At 42.5% G+C, this 14554-nt stretch overlaps 1 protein-coding gene across 2 annotated transcripts in view; it reads left to right on the top strand.

The window, feature by feature from the left end:
• The first annotated feature begins 10355 nt into the window (after positions 1-10355).
• CDK18 (cyclin dependent kinase 18) overlaps positions 10356-14554 on the top strand; it is a 105065-nt gene continuing 100866 nt past the window's right edge. For both annotated transcript variants that reach the window (XM_020797489.3, XM_072997280.2), the window contains exon 1: positions 10356-10494. The gene's annotated coding sequence lies outside the window, so the exon portion shown is untranslated. The remainder of the gene's footprint in view (positions 10495-14554) is intronic.

Here is a 14554-nt window from a genome sequence, read left to right as displayed (position 1 = left end):
CGGGGGGGGGGGGGGGCTGGGCTAAGATCTCTGGGAAAAATAGAGGCAAGGGTACAAAGAGTGTCCTTTAATGATAATGTCCTTTCTGAAGTGGCATTCATCTTTAATGCTTCTCCCCAAGATGTTCCTGAACAGCCAGTGCTTTCTGGATGAGACAACAAAATCCATTGGTTTTCCCTCTTGCTTGGCATCCTGTCCACCCATATTGTGACTCTGGCTATCATGGAAGCGGGCAATGATTATCATAGCAAGTAACAATTAGCATCCTGGGCAACTAAACAGCTCCTATGGTACACCTATAAAATGTATGCCTGTTCTTGTTAATGACTTGTAAAATTGCTTCTGCTAGTTAGCTTCTGGAGTTTGTTTCTACATTAATAAAAACTATTTGTCCGGCTAGATCTGTTTTATGCCTCTAATGCGGGTCCTTGTCAGATGCTTCACTGGCAATACAAAGTGAGAGAACAAAGAAAAACAGAATGGGCCATTCAGCCCCCTTCCAGTTGTCACTGGTGTGCATCACAAGATAATATACAATTTACAGCAACCCTTATAAGGTCTCCAATATATGTGAAATATTAAAGAAGTGACTTCAACACTGCCAGCCCCTAAAGGGTTTCTATAGCTGTGCAGAGATTTGAACACAGTTCTTTTAAGTCCTAGTCCTGCACTTTACTCCTCTGTAGCTCTCTTAGTTCCAACAGCTGTATATACTTCTGTGTGAGTGTGACTGAGGGAGAGAGAGTGAGGCCACAGTCACACCAGTGAAATGTTGCCTTCCTATCCCCCAATGAGTTTGTAACATAGATTTACATTCACACGATGCATGGTCATTAGTGAATCATTTGCCTGCCCAGTGTGCTAACTACGGATCATTTCCTGCTTGGCCAGGGATTTCTACTTTTATTGTTGTCGTCATTTTAAATTGTGTGATATGAATGATTGTACCGTGCAAGGGGAACGGCATTGTACCGCCATGCAGATGTCCTGTTAAATTTTGTTTAATTTAAACAACAACAACAACATTCTGCAGCACTCTCTTCAAAGACAATCCATGCCATGTGCCCTGAGAATCCTGACAGCCACCACCAGCCTTCTCCCTTATCTCCAAGCTCCTCATTCGCACAACAGCCTCAGGATCAGATCTTCCCCTGCTGCCCTTCCCCTCCTTTCACTGGCAAGCTCCAGGCTCTGTAGCCAAGAGCTGAGGCCAAATCAGGAGCCAGGAGTTCAGCAGCCACTCCCGCAGTCCAGGATGGGGGTGGGGAGGAGGGGAAGAGGGAAAAGAAGAAGCTAACCCAAGATCGGCACTACCAGCTGCTGCCATCACCACCACCTGGCTGCATCTGTGTGACAGAGAGAGTCTGCAGGTGGCAGGGCGGCCCCCGCCTTAGGCCATCTTTGGCTCCCTGCTCCCCCACCCCTACAGCAGTGGTGGCAGGAGCAGCTGCAGCAGCATGCCGAACCCCACCAGCCTGGACAAGGTGCTGAAGATGTTCCTTCCCTAGAAACCCAAAATCCATTTGGTGGCTGATAAGAGAACATGGCCACGCTGGGGTGCAAGAAGCTCTTGGTGCATTGATGACACATTGATGTATCTGGGATTTTTTTATTTTTAAAGAAAGGGGGCAGAGAAATGCAAAAAGCAGGAAGGGATATGTTCTGTTACACACAATGCATCTACGTACAGTAATTTTGTTAACTCTTGTGATACTTTGAAAACACATCAGAACACACATCCCAGAATATATATTCTATGACTACAATGCGCAACTACTCAGCAATGAAAAGACGTGAGATAATGGGGGGACATTTTGTCGGTGTGAACTCAGCCTGAGTGAGTATATAATTACTGTACTGTATGTTGCTTCCCCATACAAGCTAAGCAATCATATTTCCTGTCCAACTTAGTTGTTAACAGCTGCCAGCAGATACCCTGTTTCCCTGAAAGTAAGATCTAAGCTGAAAATAAGCTCTAGTATGATTTTCCAGGATGCTCATAATATAAACCCTACCCCAAAAATAAGCCCCAGTTAAGTGAAACCCCACCCTCCACCATCGTGCAGCAACCAGAAGAAGATGACATGACTGTATTTGAATAAATGTAGATGATTGTACATTTAAAAAATAAAACATCCCCTGAAATCAAGCCCTCATGCCTTTTTTTCGGCAAAAAATAATACAAGACCCTGTCTTATTTTCAGGGAAACATGGTAGTAATGAGTCACAGAAGTAGAGATGAGCATGAAGAAAAACACAAACCAAAAATCCTGATGAACTGGGCTAGTTTATGGTTTATTTCATGACCCAGTTCAGGGATCCCATTTTGCCAAAGCAAAATGGGGTTTCATTTGCTTTGGCAAAATGGGGTGCCCACCCTTCCCACTGCCGCCATCACCTCTGCCTACCTACTCCTGCCGCCACCACTGAGGGGGTCATCCTCAGAGGCAGTGGGCCCAGCTTCCCTGCCAAGAACAGGCCCTTGCCCCTGAGCAAGGCCCCCTGTGGAGGCACAGAAGTGGCAGGAACCCACCCCTCCCCCCGGCCCGAACCAGAAAAATGGATCATGAACCCCATTTGTTTTCCTGGTGGTTCATGGTTAACCATGAACCATCATGAACCATCAGTTGCTACACAACTGCCCATTGCTACACATAAGTACTGTATTAAATACTTTTAATTGTGTGGAGAACTGTCCCCTCGCCTTGGCCTCTTCTCAATTTTACTGGCACCCACTGTGTTTTCCAGATAAAAATCAGAAATATTGGAGTGGGTGGGTGGGAGAGACCTGATTATACAGTTACAAAAGCAAAATGTTTCATATGCTTGGATGGGGGAGATGGAGACAAAAGCTCAGATGCTTTGTCTTTTTTAAAAAATATTCCTTCTACTTCCAGTTATCATTTCTCATTGATAGTATCATCACATACACCATTCTCATCTACCTTCCTCGGGGTCCTTATGTTGTTCCATATGTTCATCATAAAATATTCCCAAGCTTTCTATTTTCAGTTTTTATATTTTAGCCATATTTATATTCATAAATCTCCTTATGCTGCCCTCTTATTTGAAATTAACATTGGATGAATTATTTAAATTCTTGTGACAGCTGGAATGGAATAAAAATGCAGGGAGTTTTTGCCCAGTATGCTCTCAGAGCACATGTGAACTTGTGAGGGACCTTGGAAACATGGCAATAGTGCATCCAAACACTGATTGGGGTGCATAAATCACATTCACACAGAGTAATGCAACAGGGTAATAGTTCAGCCGTTAAAATACATATAATAGTAGTACTGGATCATAGCAAAAGCTAGAATTGCATAAATAGAAATAAAATGCATTTTCTTCAGAAATGCTACAGGGAGAAATCGGCTCAAAGGACATAAACTTTGTAAGGTTGACAGGATGCTTCCTAGAGGAGAAGCAGAGGAAGAAGCCTAAAAGGAGGGGTAATTTGGGGGGGGGGGGAGAGATGGGTGGGGAGAGATGGGGAAGCCACCAATGCATGGGATAAGAACTCTCTATTTAGGATAACAAAAATTACTTTAGTTTTTTAGATCATCTTGAAGCTGGGGAGTGTTGTAATTCCAATTGGGATAATGCAAAGAAAAGGGAGAATTTTAGGCAGAGATGCTAAGCAACGGCAGGCTAGCAAAGGTTCTAGCAGGCCAGAAACAGGAATTAAGAGACAAATAAAGGCTGACATCCTGGATTCTGGGTGTTGCAAAAGTGATTCAACTAGGCCTAATCTCTCAAAAATTTGAAGCCTTTAGTGAACCAAGTTCAAAAGAAGCAGAACTGCTTCATCAGGAGACTTTCAGGAACATAAGCTTCAGATAGAATGGAAAGAGTATGTAGACCTGTACTAGAACGAAAAATATGGCTATCTCATTTTTTTGTGGAGTGGTCTACTAAAATGAATATGCTATTTGTTGATCATGTTGCATCCATACCTTCTTGCTCAGCTATGTTTCCTCCTGACCCTGGTCTTGCATACCTGGCTAGTCCTTTCTGCTGGCCCTCTTCTGAAAAAGAGCAGCAGATAATCAAAGGAGGATACAGTGGATAAGTGGCTTTCCGGAGGGGTATTGGGGGCCATATTTATTTAAGAAAAGGCTGGACCCTCTGAGCTGATTGTTCAGACTTTCTGGAGACCTTGCAGACATAACAAAAGCAAGTTATTCAAGATGTATTGCTTCTATGTGTGAGAAGTGAAATTAGATTCTGCCTGGGATATTCATGCTCATTAACTGTACAATCGAAATTTTGGCAGACTCCACTGAATGGGAGTATTTGGAGTTAATAACTCTTGCAACTTCCCATGTCTTAGAGTCTTACTTGATAATTTGACCAGCCAATACCTTCCCCCCTTTCCCATTTTGGGTTTCAAGCCTCCTGTTCTTGGACTGTGGTAACCTAGTACCTTCCCTTCCAAAGAGGTTTCAAGTTTAACAACATGTTTGCACAATACATGTACTGTATAATTGCAAAGGCACATTGGAAGGCTATGGCAGACCAAGGCTTTACAGGAGTATTGAGCAATTTGGTAATAGTTATTTCAAAAACTTTATATCCTCACTTTTCAGTAGCATGTGGCATGGAGGAGGATGCTCAGGGCTAATTCTCCCTTTTATGAAATGAACAGGGGAAACTAGCGTTCACTCATACCTGTCATATGTTTTTATGGCCTGAGGGATGCTCCCATCACAAGATTCCAACTGACAGTTCAGTCCTAACTCAAAGATGTGCCAGCAATAGGAGGTCTGTAGACAGAAATGCCCTTGGGCCAGCAAAACTCCCTTCTGCCAGTTGATCTCAGAGATCTGCCTGCAAAACTGCTCTGTCAGCTAAGGCCTGCCACAGAAGAACTGAAAGAAGAGGTGCAGAGGAATGAAGAGTGACGAAGGAGCTAAGTTGTACCAGCTCCTTGGATCTAGAAACGCAACCACTGTGCCAAGACAAAGTTACACATAGGTGAGGGTAGTCCTCTATGATTTCCAATTTTCCTAGGAAGGAAATGATTTTGATTTAGCACAAGTTCAGCTGGCCTAGTGTATGCTAAGCTGGTGCTAAACCATCTTGGCTAGTTAGGATTGTGCTCCACATTGCAGGGTTTCTGCTACTTCTGCCCAGATCTGCTTTTTATATGTTGCCTTATTATTGGGTAGCCCATCATTTTATAGCAACTTGACTGTGGTAATTTTCAAATAGAGCCCTTTCCTGCCAGTCCCCTGGGGAACTCAAAGATATAAGGGAGGTTCTGGAGGAAGTGAGGAAGCAGCCAGATAGAGAATAGGTGGACCTAATAATGGAGGAGGAGGAGGAAGAGGCCTGGGGCGATGCTCAAGAGGAGGTAGGGGGAGCTCTTCAGGTGGAGAAGATGGAGGCTGAACTAGAGCCCCCTAGGGAATGGGACGATGTGGTGAAGAAGACTCCTGGACTGGGGAGCTGGTTGAGAAGAAGGAGCCAAATACTAGTACTCTTATCCTCCTCCCCAATCCCATCATGATCTTAAACAGCAGAGAGCTCAAGACTGGAGAAGCCTGGCAATTAGAGGCTTACGATAATTCAGCCCTTTTGAGCCAAGGCATGCCAAGAGATGAGCAAAGTTGTTTCTCTCCTGTTTTTCTCTTTCTTATATTTATATCATTTCTAGCAGACCTGTGGATAGTGCAATGATACACGAGACACAGTAGGAAGCATCCAGAAAGCTTTAGATGGTTGAGTTCTCTAGACTTCTTAATTAGGCTAGGTGGTATGAAAACTCTGGGGGGAGAAATTTATTTTTAAAAGCTGGCCAGATGAAAAATTCTGTAGAACCTGAATGCTTGCACAATTTTGTGGAATGTTAGATGGTCCTAATAATGATATTGCTTTCCTGCGGATTTTGGTTTTGTTTCATCCTCTTGAATCAACATGGCTATCTTTTTTGAAAGTCTCCTCCCCTTTAATCTCCAGATGGTTGTTTAACACTGGATTAGATTTTTACACAGAATGCTTGTATCAGTGAGGCCAAGCTGAGGCAATCAGAAACAGCATCATTGAGGACACTGCCATATGGAATGTTAGCACACAGCCTTACAGAACAGCCTCAGAAAAAAATAGTGTCTGTAGTTTAATAGGACAGAAAAAGAGGATGTATCATCAGCATGAACATGTTTACTTGCCGAAGGCTGTGAGACAAGTCTGCAACATCACACTGTATGAGTCCCTGTCCTTAGATCCTACTGAGGATATCATAAAGAATTATATAACATATAATTTCCTGCACATATGCAAGACCAGAATTCACAATCCATTGAATGTAAAATAAGTTAATCAGCTCATCAATGCAAGAACAGAGACTCTTTTGTCAATGGCCAATCATTCTTGCTGTCCATACTTTTTTTGTGTTTCAGTTCCCTTTGACTCCACTCCTCACAATCCCACTACTACCAAACATGTGTCTGTAAGTCACTTCAAGCGTTTGAGGAAGTGGTCAGCTATGACACAATAAAAATAGGCAGCTTTTGACGTTCCATAAGACTCTTTGGAGCCTGAGTTTTCCCCAGGCATATATTGATGGCAAAACCACTGAAAAATTATCAGCAAAGTGAACATAGGATCCAACATGGTGACACTATTCACTAGACAAAATATACAGTATGCATAGGGTGGGTTACTATTATTTGCTCGCTGGATAGCTCAATGAGTTGGGTGTCTAGCAGCAGATATGAAGGTCCAGAGTTCAATTCCTCACTGTGCTTCCTGGGAGAAGAGCCAGCCTGTGTAGCTTTGCTCAAAAGGTACAGTCTCAGAGCGCCTTAAGAGGAAAGGAATGGTAAACCACTTCTGATCCATTGTGATGCAGGTGATAGAGAGTGATGGATTAGGACTCAAAAGACCAGGTCTTAATCCCCACACAGCTATGGAAAGTCACCACGGGGTGAATTCTGAGTACTCTGTATTGTGGAGAGGGTCAGGATAAATCATGATTGAATGGACAGCATACAATTATTATTGGAGGTTTTATTAATTATATTACCATATTATTAGTAGTGTATAAGAACAAGGGCTCAGTGTCAAATAATGGGACCTTCTACAAACAACGGTACAAACAATGGCAGCATCTCTCACCGAACTTGAGGTTTGTATTATCTCTGAGTTTAGCATGGTTTTTTGTTTTTGTTTGTTTTTTGGCATTGATGCATTTGTGCATTTGGAAATTGCACACATATATGCAGATGGAAACTGATAGACATCTAGTCAGAAGAAATGGGACAGCTCTAATAATGAGGCATCAGGGTTAATCTACCAGTTTCCAACTACATGTTTTGTATCCAACTGCACATTTAAAAACCCAAAGCAAAGCAAACCAAACCTGGGGTTTAGCAACCCTCATAGGAATTGAAAGAAAAAAAAATAGTTTCCTGCATCTTTATATACTTCTGAGCTGTTTCTCATCTACTGCAAAATATTTTGGTATGAACTATCAGTCACTGAGCAATCAAGAGTCATTAGCTTAAAAAAAATCCAACAGTGATGGAGATGAATACTGATAAAATTTGTTTGCGGTATTTCTGGAGGTTTAAAAAATGTAATTGTGCTAATTTGCTTCAGGAGGTGTAATGAAAAATTTAAAAGCAAAAGTATTGTGGCACCTTAAGGACTAACAGATTTAATTCGGTGTGAGATTAATCCACTGAAGTTTATTTATTTTCTGAAATAAATGTCAGTCTTTAAGGTACCACAGCACATTTTTTATTTTTGGTTGGATTTTGTTAGTCATACTTGTTTGGATTGTCTTTGGAGTGTGGATTATTGAAACTGTCATGATAGGTGTTGTTCAAAATGTAACATTATAGCAGTGCTTACAATAACAAAATCTGAAAGTTTACCTTTTCTTATTCCTAACTAAATAACAGTTTGTGCAACTCAAGAGCTTGTTAAGACTAGACATGCAGCCCTATGTAAGTAATAATTTTCGATTATATAGTTGGTTCAGATAGCCCTTTTGATATTCCTAGCAGTACTCCATTAACAAAAGCATTGCCTGTTGGATTCTTCCATGTAATTTTAAATATATATATATTTATTATGTAGATCTCTGCTACATAGCACTCAAATGTGGAATACAAAAGCATTCAAAAAAGAAATCAAAACACTGGTCTTGACTTGAGAGAAGAGAACAACATATAGTCAGAACGGTAAACTTTATGTGATGTAACAATCAGAAAGTTGGGCAAGGATTGGAGAGACCAGGATTCAAATTTCCATTTGTCCACAAAGCTCACCTGAATTTGATGACTCATTGTAAGGATAAGTATCTATTAAAAACCTTTAAAGCTTTGGAAGAAAGGTGAAATACATATGTAATTTAATTTGACAAATGATTTGTTGTGCTGTCAACTTGATTCTGACTTAGGGCAACCCTATGAAATAATGACCTCTAAAAGTCCTACTGTAAACACTCTTGAGTTAATCTGTCTCTCTTATTACATCTTCCTCTTCTCTTACTGCATTCTACTTTATCTACCATTGTTTTTCCTACCATCAGTTTCCCAATTATTTTTGTCTTCTCACAATAAGCCCAAAGTACAATAATCTCAGTTTAGCTATTTAAGTTTCTAGTGAGAATTCAGGCTTATCTGTCTAGCAGCCCATTGCATCCATAAAGCTCTGTTACAGTACAATGGATCGAAGGAGCTTTCTTCATTGATCAGTTTTCGCATCTCTACATATGATAGTATAATTTGCTTTGGAGTCCTGCTCTTGGATGCATGACAAGGGGAATCTAAATGTGCCATGGAAGCTGAAAGCAGTACTGTCAGGATGACAGGTTTTTATCAGGGTTATCCAAGGCGGAATAGTCGAAGTCTAGCCGCTGAACTAAGATACATCCGTCCTGTTCATGAATTAAAGGTTGCATCAGCAGAAGAAAATGGACTATTCTAAAAGTGATGCAGATGAAGAAATTCTGCAAGAGTAGCAATAGTGAAAGGGGACACTGGCAGAGGATCTTTTACAGGCCATGGCAGTGACCCTCAAGTGAACTCTTCATCATGCTTTGCAGAACAAGGCAGTGGTACTCTATTGTGAATGTATATGCCTCAAAAACCCTATGAGACTGTCCAAAACAAACGATACACCAAGTCTCATGTCTTACTTTTGTCTGACCTGCTTTCAAGGCCAGCAAAAACATCAAAGAAAAAACCCTCAATTATGACATTTTATTGTTGCTGTAAGTGCCATTGACATGAAAATCCTTCAATAGTTATACCCGGTAACACTGCATTGGAGGAGCGTTGCGTTATGTCCTGGCTTCTAATAGTGAACAAGCCACAAGCGTTGCCAACATATTTTGAGCAGGGCTTTTGTGCAGAAATGCAGCAGGGATATCACTGCTGACCCTTGCCTATTTGGAGTTTGCTGCCAAGAACACCGTATCAGTCCTCCTGTATGAGATCAAAAAGCATCTATTTATTGCAGCATCTTGTGTCCTACACTGGACTGATAGGAAAGTCTGGGATGCATGCAAGTAAAGCATGAAAGCAGTGGTACACCTTGGATTTGCCCCAGGCTGCAAGAGGTACTGAAGGAAAAACTGAACCTGAATATTTTAGACAGTTATTACACATCGTATGTATACTCACAGAGATATATTGATCTATACAAAGGTGGTTCATTATTAGTCCAAACTGGGGGGTGGTGTGGTTTATTTTTTTGAAAAAAGGGCAAACTTTTTCTCCCAAAACTCTTCACCAGAAGGTAGCACAGGATGAGGAACAGAAACAGACAAGTTTTTTTTTTAAAAAAGTTATCTGCACAAACTCAACTAAGTTCCAAGATGGAAAACATGGCCACTGATGGGCCTCTCCCCCAGGAAGCCGCGTACTCCTCCTCTTAAAGCCACCTTTGCCCGTGGCCACCATTACACCCGATTATCAGAGAGAATCCCAAACAGTCCATGAAAACCACACCTGTTGAACTCCTGCCTTTCCCGTCCCTCTCTGCCAAATGACCGCGGAGAGGTAGACCGACCGCGAGAGGACCCCTCCCATTTGGCCGCCCGTCGGAGGGGCCAGTCCCAGCCCGGCCGGGGAAGTGGAGGAGGAGGAGGAGGAGGAGGAGGAAGAGGAGGAGGGGCCAGCGCCGCGTGAAGTCTCCCCGCCCTCAGCGGGGGGGGGGATGGGTGTCGCTCGGTGTGGCTCCTCCCCCTGGCGAGCTCCTGCCTGCCTGCCTGCCCGGCTGGCTGCCTGCCTGCCTGCCTGGCTCAGGTTGCCGCTGGAAACCAGCAGCCTCCACTGCTTCCCTTTTATTGCCCGAGTCCGACCCGGGAGGGGGGTGGGACTCCCAGCTGGGAGGCGTGGAGGTGGAGAAGCGAGAGCCCAGGCGTGGAAGTGGGACTTTTGCCGCTTCTTCTGGTCTGTAGAAGAGAAGGAGAGAGCCGGCAGACGCGTGAGCGAGCGTGGCTCCCCCCTCAGCCGCCGCCGCCGCCGCCGCCACCACCGGGTAAGTCAGCGCCGCGGACTCTCCTTCCTCTCCCCCCCCTTTCCGCGGTGCGCTTCTGTTTCAGCGGCGTTGCAGTGTAAACAGAGCAAAGGTACAGCGACGCCGGGGAGGCAGAGGAGGGCTAGAAGAACAAGCTCCTTCTCTTTCAGGTGCTCCCCCCCACCCCTACCCCTTCAGTCAGCTCTCTGCCGCTTCCTCCTTATCGGCCAAGATTTTTCAGGGGGAGGGCATGATGGATTGTTTGATTTTTAATGCTCGGTTGTAGGGGCTTAAAGGAAACGAACTTAGGTCAGTCGGCTTTTGGAAGAAAGCAGCCACGAAAGTAGTCCTTAAGGTCTGAAGCTCTCTGCGACCTATCTAGTTTTGGAAACCTTGGGCGCCCTGATTACACCAACCCCAGATTGCAGGCGAAAACTCCTTCCTTGGAAAGTTCTTGTGGGGAAAGTGGGAGAATATCCCTGCACGCAGAAGTCTAACGTCTCAGGAAGCCGATATTCCAGTAGAGTAGTATATCTTCCTGGTAGCTTGTGTTCTAGGCTCCTGGGATGATTTTGAAACAAAGTATCATCCAAATCCTGTGGAAGTATCTAGTTAGAACATGAAGTCCTGTTAGCGGGTTGTCACTGGATCTTCTGTTTATGAGATTTATTTATTTCATTTATATCCTACCTGTCTATCAATACAGGAGGGTTAGGACATGCTGCCCGATTCACTGTCAGCCATATACTGGTTTATTTAAAATCTTCATCATTCTTGAAGCCCTCAGACAATGGAATTGAGCATTATATAACCCAAGGAATCTTGTGTTCATATGGACATCTCTATTCTCCCATATTATCCTGGCCTCCATACCCCTTTTCCTTACTAGATTTGTTTTTATAAGGCCAGCAAAGGAGAGAAAGTGGTCTGCTTTCGTTATTCCGGATCTGTTTATTCGAAAAGGAATGGAATTATTTGATCTTTAAGAAGTTGAATTATTACATTATTCAACTTCTAAGAGATGTACAGTATGCCTTTCTTGCCTGACACATCAGAGTAGAGGTTAATCTATTTGGATTTGAATATAATCTTTTGATCATGCAAATTTTGGAGTTCTCTGGTGGCTTCATAGTGGGGGGGGGGGAGGATATGAGTCTAAGTATGGATAAACTGTCTTCAGAATGATTTCTTTGACATAAAAGTTGCTTGCGTTAGGATTAAGTGGCTCCCAGAATAAGACAAGTTCATGAGAATAACTGCAGCTTTCTGCTTTTCCAGACTAGAATTTGTGCCAGGGATGTTAAAACTGGTGCTTCTCTCTAGGAAAGCAAAAGGGACTGTGAGTGTTGCAGATGGAAGAGCACAATGGTGACATTAATTGTGAAAGGGAAGACAGAGTACCCTCAAGCTTCAGACTGCTGGCACTGTTTTTTAATTGCGGTTTCTGCCAGCCAAGTGAGTTGGAGTGAGGAGCACATCACTTTGGGAAGTGATGAAATAGTTACGGTAGGGATGATGCGCTCTAAGAAAGCATTTCTTCATTGTTTGTGTCAGAGGCAACTCAGTGGTGTTTCCAGAAGGGACGGATCAGCTGCCAGGGTCATTGCCCATGGGTTGCCCAAATGTGCTCACGATCCTCACATTCTCCCTGGAAGCTCCTTCCGTGCCCCTTCTAAGAAAGTTAAGGAGATGTGTTTAAAGGGGATATGCTTGGTGTAAAGAATCCTGTGGGTTTGCAGCAAATATTTTGTTGCAAACTGCTAAAGGAGTGTTGGGGAAAAGCAAATACAAGGCTGAAGAAGAAAACAGGTTTAATTGAAATATTCCTCCATTGCAACATTCTGTGAGGAATAACTTCTTCACGGAGGGCTGAAAAAATTAACTAGACTGCAGTTCTTTTCTCTAATAAATATTAGCATGTTCTCAATTCTACAAACCAAAAAGTATTTCAGCTAGAAATGAAGCAGATAGAGGAGAGCATGGATCAGGTTTGATATACTGTAATTGTGAAGTAAGCACTACCTTTATATCAACATGCTTAAGAAAGAACCAAGTGTGTCAAACTTAGATGCTGTGTTGTTGCCGCAGCACATGGATTTTCTAAGGATGCAAACCTATATGTGCATTCTTTCCTAGGAGTAAGCCGCATTGAATTTAATAGGACTTCCTTCGGTGCAGAAATATATAATATTGTACCATAGCCAACATAGTCAGTGGTGAGGGATGCTGGGAATTGCATTTCAAGAACACCTAGGGAGGCACACTTTGTTTACGCTTGGTTAATAACAAGACTTAAAGGAGAATGTAATATCTGCAAATAGAAGCATGCTCAGTTTCTTCAGTTATCCTGTGCTTCTTATCCTTTTCTGCTTTTCTCACAGGAGTTTATACAGTGTGCTGTTCTGAATATGCCTGATACATTTTTTTAACTTGGAGCTTACTGAATGGAAAAACAGTCAACATTTTATAAATTATTGATGAGGAGGTATAGCTACTGTCCTTTGAATTTGCAAGGGGGGTATTGGTAAGAACTCAGCACAGTCCAACGAATCTGAAAAAAAAGAGCCCTAGAACTTTTGGCCTTGTTTAAGACACTAGAGGAATGTTTTCAGTCAAGGCTTGTTGGCGAAATCAGATATTAGATGTTTTTGCCTTAGAACTATTGTCTTGAGGCTGTTATCCAGAGATAATAGCTCCTGTCTATACAGACAAGAAATTCCAGGTTGTTCCAGTTGTCTCATTCTCCTTCCTATCCTGATTAATTCACAGACTACTGTGTTTTTCCATAACACTTTGAACTTTACCCATCAGCAACAGCACTCTCACTTCCCTTATCATTAGTGTTGAGAAGAAAGACCTTGCCAGGAGTTATGGATTCTCTTGTAACTAATTTCAAACTCTTTATTTATCTCCTGAACGTTTCAATAAAGGAAAATGAAGTGAGACAAAATTAGGTCAATATTATCCGAATCCCATAGGTTCTAAGTGAGCAACTGTAGCCCTCAAGGTCTTGTTAGACTCCGGCTCCTAGGTCTGACCCTAACATTACACACAATATGGCAGCCATTTTAGGTGGCAGGTGCTGGGAGAAGGGCGCAAGTACAAAGAATTGAAGGACAGAGTGTTGCCTGTCATGTGATTTGCTGTGGGGCACTGAGTTGACCTTGGAGGTGAAAAATACAGTTCCATCACCAATGTTGAAATAAAATTCAATTGCCAAGTCAGTTCTACATGTGAAGTGGGGTGGTTTGCCCATCATCTTGTCCTTTTTTTTATGGACGCAAGCAGTCTTCTGTCAGCCCCAGCCAGCATGGACAGGGATCAAGAATTATAGTTTTAATCCAGAAACATTTGGTGGTCTGTATGTTTCCTACCATATGTGGTTCTTGCCCCAGTTTTCTCGTAAGTCTGAATTTGAACACAAATCCATCTTTGCACTCTGGAAGAAACACTTGCCTTTTTAAATAGCCTCTCTGCTTCTGTTACCAAAAGTTTGAAAAGGGTGACTGAGAGTTTACCAATGTAGCTATTCCTTGATTTTTCCATCCACATCAGTGTACCGGTTAGGGTTGCAAATGGTTTGGTAAAATCCCCAAAAGAGAGTCTTTTTTATTCTGAACAAGTCAAAAATTGGACTTTAATGCATAATATATCTGCAAGCAGCTGTACTCCAGCATATCTCCTACTCAGAGGAGATTGAAAGCTTACTCTAGGGACTACTGTGCTATCTGTGCTACATCTTGTTAAAGGCTTTTGCCATGTACTGTACTAAGAATAATATGGTTGCACATTTTTATGAGTACTTTGGAATACACTGGACTGTTTGCAGTGCTGTAACTCATTTTAGAATTTGGATTGTTTCATTTTCTGGCATTGTAGCTACCTCAATGCAAATTTGATGGGTTTATGCATCCACTGGCTGCTTAATGAGTTCTTTTGTACTAGCTGGTAAGACAGTTTTACATCTTGTAAATAATAAAAATAATGGCTCACAATGAAAAACCTGGATCTGGACACATGTGAATTGGCCTGAGGTTTTGTGTAAAGCTTCAGAATAGAAACTCTGGCCTTTTATTCCTGG

Source organism: Pogona vitticeps, chromosome 4 (assembly GCF_051106095.1).
Source record: "Pogona vitticeps strain Pit_001003342236 chromosome 4, PviZW2.1, whole genome shotgun sequence".
Taxonomy (NCBI): Eukaryota; Metazoa; Chordata; class Lepidosauria; order Squamata; family Agamidae; genus Pogona; species Pogona vitticeps.
This window is presented reverse-complemented; position numbering and strand designations above follow the sequence as displayed.